The 7136-nt window shown below is 39.6% G+C and overlaps 1 non-coding gene across 1 annotated transcript; it reads right to left on the reverse strand.

The window, feature by feature from the left end:
- LOC147938068 (small nucleolar RNA R71) lies at positions 1 to 108 on the reverse strand. Its single transcript, XR_015567628.1, has one exon. It is a non-coding gene; the product is annotated as a small nucleolar RNA R71 (small nucleolar RNA).
- Between the last annotated feature and the right edge of the window lie 7028 nt (positions 109 to 7136).

Below are 7136 nucleotides of genomic sequence, written 5' to 3' on the forward strand. Positions count from 1 at the left end.
CGTTTGAGGAACGAAATTTTCGGATTTCTCCAACAAAAATGGCGAGTCTTTCAGTGAAGCATGGGAGCGCTTCAAATGCTACTAGAGACAATCCCCACACCATGGATTCAATGATGCATCTTTGTTGAGTTCTTTGTATAGAGGTGTTATTCCCAGTATCAGAATACTTCTAGACCCAGCCTCCAATGGAAGTTTCATGAATAGAGATGTAGCTGAAGGTTGGGAATTAGTAGAGAATCTTGCTCAATGCGATGCAAATTAGAGTGAGGAATATGATTTCAGCTTAAAGGGAGGTGTTGATTCTGAGGAAGGGCATATGAAAGAACTAAAAGCCTTAAATGAGAAGGTTGAGAAGCTAGATAAACTCCGTCTAACCCAACAGGAGCAAGTACATGTTGTCTGTGAAGATGGGCAGTTTATGGTCCCAATCTATCCTCCACAACATCCCAAGCAGGCTCCTGCTCAAGATCAAGAACTGAGGAATATGCTTCATCAAGTTCTACAAGGTCAAGCTAATGAAGCTATGGAAACAGCTAGGCTGTTTACAGAGATGAACAACAAACTGGACTACATTAACAATGCCCTTAATCTCAATATTGAAGATTTAACCTCCAGACTTCATCACCTTGAAAGCTTGGCTGCTTCTACTTGTTCAGGACAACTCCCAGGGACATCAATACTCCATTAAAGGGAGTTGGCTACTATCCATGCTATCACCTTAAGCGATTTACCTGCCTATGAAGAAAACATTACAATCATTGGGGACAATGCAGTTCAAGATGGGGATTTATGTGAAAATCATTATGTAGTCTTTGAGGGTGTAAATGGGCCAAAAGCAGAGATTTTTGCAGCATATTTGGAAGCTCCAAGGGGAGCACGACCCTATAACACGACCCCATGTTCGAGTTCATGTTCGGGGCCATGGTCGGATCATACTCCAGCTCTTCCAGAACGCCCAGATTCAATCTCCAAGCTTCCCCAATAGCTATAGTCAAGAAATCCCGCATCTGGTGGGTTGTCAGCACTTCAAAATACTAACACTCTCAAGGATTCTGTGAGGGAGTTGACAACTACAGTGAAGAAGATCAGTGGGAAAATCAAGAAACTTCAAGGGAAAGTCAGTGGTTCTTCCTCAACGAAAGCAAAGCAAGGGCTGCATATAACGATGAGGAATAACACTTTTAGCATTGATCCTGGAAAAAGAAGAAAAATAAAATCTTAGGGATTAGAGAGGACTTCATCTCCTCTCTATAAATCTTCCAAAGCATGAGAAAGGTGAAAAGTCAAGCTTAGTGACTTTAAACAAGCTCACTTGGGAGGAAGTCCCAAAGGTATCCTTCTAAATATGGCTTAAGTTTTTTGTTGTTTTGATTTCTTTTCTTTAGTGTCTTTGAATTCTAGGAATAAAATACATTAAGTGTTAAGGGGATATTGAATGACCTAGAGCCTATCTGATGCCTAACCTGATGGGGTACTTGATGCCCTACCTGATGCATGACTCGGATGCTGGTCCGAGCAACAGGTCCGCACACATCAACGAGCTCACTGATGAGCCAAATCCAGCAACCACTGGAGCTGAGAACAAGCCTGAACGTACATTGGGAAGCATGGAAGCTGTTGTGACGTCTTTCTTCACCAACCCATGAGGTATCACATTCATCTAACCTTTGTAAATAACATTGCATTAAAGTTTGTTCTATTCTGTGATTCTTGGATTCTTTTTCAGACTTTTATTTATACAGCTAGAATGTATATAACATTGTGTTTTATTTTCTTATTTTCTTAGTTCAAATTTTTGCATGCTAGTTTTATTCATTTGAGTCTGCATCTATGTGCATTGAAAAAACACAAAAAAAAATTGAAAAAATAAAAAAAAAATAAAAAGAGTGTTCATGTAGTTGCATTTACATATTAGGATTGAGTCTAGTTTGCTTTATATAGGATTGTTACATATGCATCTTAGGGGACAATGATTAAAACTACCTTGTTTAAAGTCAAACCTTAGGATTGAAGCTATAGCCCTTAATCACAGTTCACTGTTGCTAGATCACTCTTTGGAAAAAAATGAAAAAATCTTTGTTTAGAACCTTGTGTCTTTTGAATGCTTCCTCCACTTGCTTGAACATTGAATCATCTCTATATTATTGGACTTAACTTGAACTTGTCTTGCTTATGGAATTTGAATACTTGCTCATGATAACTCTAAGCTCGGGTTAGCACTCCATTTTTACCAATCTTTTCGTTTAACCCGATTTGTTTTTCCCTACCCTTGAACCCAAACCTTTCTTTCAAACCTTGTTGTGAATTGTTGAGTGAGGCATTTTCAATGTGCTATAGGATGTGAAACCTTGAGAGTATTGAGAACGACAAAGAACTGCCTCTTGATTTAGCTAAGTTAGATTCATTTGAACTAGCTAATAGAATTGGTCTTGAAAGATAGGTGGTTAGCATGTTTATTTTGGGTTGGGTTAAGAAATTAAAAAAAAAAAAAAAGAAGAAGAAAAGAAGTCCCTATGGTTAGAATCATGTAGCTCTAAGTCTTTTAGTAAAAAAAAAAAAGAGAAAAAAATCTTGCTATAGTCTCCTAGAAAGAAAGAAAGAAAAATAGACATATTAGGAAGATAGCAAAGAAAGAAAGAAAAAAAAGAAAAAAAAAAAGAGAGAGAGCTAGATGTTTAAAGTTTAGACCTTAGGGATTATTATAAAAAAAAAAAAAAAAAGTTAAAATCAAGGTTATGGGTAGTTTTATTCTAGGGGGTTTAACATAAAAAAAAAATGAATGAGAAAAGGGTAGATTATCGAGAGTTAAGCTTTGTATTCCTAAATTGTTCTCAATCTTAGATAGTTTTCACAAATGTCTAGCATTCCTTCTTTTGAAAGAAAACCACCCAAAGAATTTGTTTGAAACCACCTTACCAAAAAAGCCTTACCCTTGAAACCGATTGAGCTCGACTCACCTTCCATTTGCAAGAATTCGCCAAACACTTAAATGAATGTGAAAGAGATGTTCTTTGGAAGTGCAAGTCCTTACTTTTAGTTGGAGGTTTAAATAGATCGATGCATGGTAATGAGCATAGAAAAATATTTGTAAGTATGTTGATTGATTATAGCACCATTAAACTATATTTAAGGACTATAACTTGAATCCTTCGCTTAGCACAAAAAGGTTATGAGTCCCCATTTTTTAACTCACCCTCCTACTTCCTTGCTAGAGGACTAGCAAGATTTAAGTTTGGGGGTCTGATAACTCTCTAATTTACATGTTTTAAGAACATTTTTTTGTCTATATTTTGCATTGTATATACCCTAACCTTAGTATTTTTAGGTCATTATCTGTAGAAATTTGCATTTTGGCCATTTAGGATGTTGCATTCTTGCATTTGTGTATTTTGGATGAAAACAGGTACTTTAGAGCCTAAAAAGAGCAAAAAGAAGGGTTAACAAGTTGCATCTTTCACAAGGAAGGAACTGGTTACATTTATAGGGTTTACACAGAAGCATCAAGAAGGAAAAAGGAGGCACCCGACCATACCACCCGATAATTGCCACATAGCACCTGGTCGAGTTCATGACGAGACCTTCAAATATCGACTCGAATGAAGATTTGACGTTGGGATTCAGCTTCTGAGTTCTTCATCGATGTTATTGGAAATCGAGTTCTCTTTCCAATGGTGGTGATTTGAGGCCAATCGGATGTGCGGTTCAAGAGTTTATTTCTGTTTTAGTGAGCGTATATACATCCAGATCGAAGAATGGAACCATCCGATCACCTATCCGATGATGCACCTGAAGTGGAGCTCGAGTTCCACCTCGTGTAGCATGGTCGGATACCTGTTTACGTGGCTAGGTCAACCTGTTTCCTTATAAATACCTCCGCTTAATCCTATTTTCGACAAACAAGAGGCGAGAGCCGCTTCTACTCTTTTCTTAGCATATCTTTTCATGTATTTGTTCTTTTTTCATCTTGAATTCTGTTTACATTTTGCTATTGCTTCTTTTTAATAAAACGTTTATCTCTTTCTCATCTTTATGATTATGCAATTTTTATTTATTTCTGGGTTTATGTTCTTTGCCATGAGATCTGAGTAGTGAATCAAAGTTTCTAGGGATGGGATAGGCAATTTTGTGTTCTTGATCGGTAGGATGTCTTAGCTTGGTTGTTTATGTTTTATAAATTCCTTTCTAGATTGGTGTTCTTAATGCTATCAACAAACCGAAAGGGTGAGATTAGATCTAGGGTGTTTTAGCATCGAGAGATGTAGATGAAATGCTTGAATAAATCAATGCTAGAGATTACTCACTTAGCCTAAGAGATTAGATGTGTAAGGCGTTTATTGACAATAGTGAATCGGTTTGTATTGCCTACTTGGTCATGTTTCTCCAACGAGAGTTGGGTAGGGAAGTGATCAAGGTTGATTGTTTCTATCACAAGAGTGTTTTAACAAGATTTTAGAGATTCATTGTCTAAGGAATATTTGCTTGAGGCGTGTAGGACATCCATATTGGTCAGGAACACTTAGGAGTCAATTACCCCATCCTTAGGAGCTTTCGCATCTTGATTGTTTACTGTTTTTATATCAACCCGACCACCAACCCGATCTGGTACTCAATCACCTGCATCGTGTGGTACTTTGAGTTGTTCTTTATTTTTGTTCTTTCTGTTTTCTTATTTTTGTTCACATTAGGTTGATAGATAAAACCCCTATTATTACTTGGCTTGACTTGCTTGTTTCTGATTGCATCCTATCTACTAGCGTAACAACCATTTGGATTGATAACACTTTGTACTAAAAGAAAAAGCTTTTAGGGTGAGAGACTTATCGTTTTGTGCTGCTGAGGGAGAAGGGTTCGAATCCTTTAAATAGAGTAGGGTTAGCAGCTTGGGCTTCACCGAGAGTGGGCTTGGCCTTGTGGAATTCGGACGCCTCTCGCCACCCGAGTAGAGACACGATCAGGCCCGTCGAGTACGGTGTCGGGTTGACCCTCAGGTTCCCCAAATTTTCCTTTTTCACTCTTTTTTTTATGTAAATATGCAAAAATAGAAAGTAAAATGAAACAAATAAATCAGAATTAAAATAAAATTAAAGATACCTTTGGGACTTCCTCCCAAGTGAGCTTGTTTTAAGTCACTAAGCTTGACTCTTCATGCTCTTTAAGCATGGGATTTAGGAGGGAGAGGTTCTGGAATCCTCTCCACTGTAGCAGGCTGATTCAATTGATTCTCCAAATCTTGTCTAGGTTCCACAGCAAATGTGGTGTTGACTTCTTCAAGATGTTTGACTTTTCTTTGCTTTGTTTTGGTGGAAAAAACTTGACCATCAATTGTTGGCCTCTTAATTCCCTTCTTGACATCAAACTCCATCTTGAAGTGCTCCCCATGCTCGATTCTGATCTTGCCTTGCTTCACCTCAATCACTGCACCTACTGTTACCAAGAACGGTCTCCCTAGGATCAATGGATCGTCTGGTTCCTTATCCATATCAAGGATCATGAAATAAGTAGGGACTTCCACCCTTCCAATCCTGAGAGGCAAATTTTCCAGGATCCCAATCGTATGTCTGATTGTTCTATCAGCTAGAACCAAATACAGACTACTTGGTTTAAAACTGGTGAAACCCATCTTGTTGGCAATTGACAGTGGCATGATACTGACTGAAGCTCCCAGATCGCACAAGCAATTTTTGAAAATCTGAAGTCCTATCGAGCATGGCAAAGTAAAAGAGCCAGGATCCTCCAATTTTTCCTCGAGTCGCAGCTCAGGATCTAAGCATACTCCACTCCTTAGAATCTCATACCCAATCTCCTTGACCGCTTCCTTAACCTCATTCTCCAGCCGAGCTGCTTCCTTGGTAATTTCCTCTTGAAGTTCATGTGGTGGCAAAAGCTTAGGTGGTGGAGCTTTACGCTTGGCCATACGCTCTGCAAGCGCCTCCAATTGGATGCCAAGAGTAGCATTGAACCTTTCCTCTAGTTCCCCTTCTGCTGCTATAGGCAGTTGAGGTTGATCTCTTATCTTAACATCTACTCGATGTATCTTCCGATCACCATCATCGGGTGAGTCATTGGGTTCTGCCTCGGGTGATTCTTTGATTTGGGATTCTTGAACCAGTGCTCGATCATCAACTCGATCAGTCTCCTCGGGTAAAGGCTCGGGTTCATACTTGGATATGTAGTACTTGGCCTCATTTCTCCCATAGTGATCCATATCCTCCCCATCTTAAACATCACTGTCCTCAGTGAGGTAATCTTCATAATCATCATCAAGGAAGATGGCTTGGGCAGTGGCATAGTCCTTTGGGTTCTGAACAGCTTTACCTGGAAGCTGGTTGATCTTTGGAGCTGGTTGGTTGTTGTGGTGGCCCTCTAGGTACCTCAGCTTAGTATTTAGTGAATCTTACTTAGCGTTCAAATCATTATATCCAGAATTGATCTTGTTGCTCATTTCCGCAAACCGTTTTGCGGTGTCCATAGCAGTGGATGCTTGATTTTGAATCATCTGCTGAATTAGGCCGCGTAAGTCAGCTTCTTGTGATTGGTTCTGCGGGCCTTGTTGTTGGAATCCAGGTGGTGCAATGGGTTGGTGGTAATTTCCCGAGTTACCTGGTTCCCCTGCGGGCCTTAGGAGCATAGCCTTGATTGTATTGGACAAAAGGCTTCTGCTGAACCTGGTTCCCCTGAACTGCTCATGGGTAGATCTGATCTTGAGGGTTGGCAACATTCGGGTTACGGTATGATAGGTTCGGATTCGGCTTGTAATTGTTTTACCCTTTGTTGTAACCTCCTTGGTTGTTGGTGTAGTTCACATCCTCTATCTGAACATTCTTCTCATCTTGTTGTAAAAACTGCTCTTCCTCTGATATTGCATGAACATGCTGCTGCTGGCTGAGTAGTTTATCGAGCTTGTCATTGAGGACTTTCATGTCCCTCTTGTACTTGGTATCTTCCTCTCCAGTAGTTCGCAATTGTGATCATACTCCTCATTGTAATGCCCATCAGATTGAGCCAAGTTCTCCACTAGGTCTCAACCTTCATCAACATCCTTGTTGAGGAAGTTACCATTGAATACGGTGTCCAGCAACATCTGTATCTTGGAGATCACTCCTCTGTAAAGTGTGCTCAGCAACAAAGCATTGCTG

This window comes from Camelina sativa, chromosome 9 (assembly GCF_030686135.1).
Source record: "Camelina sativa cultivar CO46 ecotype springtype chromosome 9, ASM3068613v1".
In the NCBI taxonomy this organism is placed as follows: domain Eukaryota; kingdom Viridiplantae; phylum Streptophyta; class Magnoliopsida; order Brassicales; family Brassicaceae; genus Camelina; species Camelina sativa.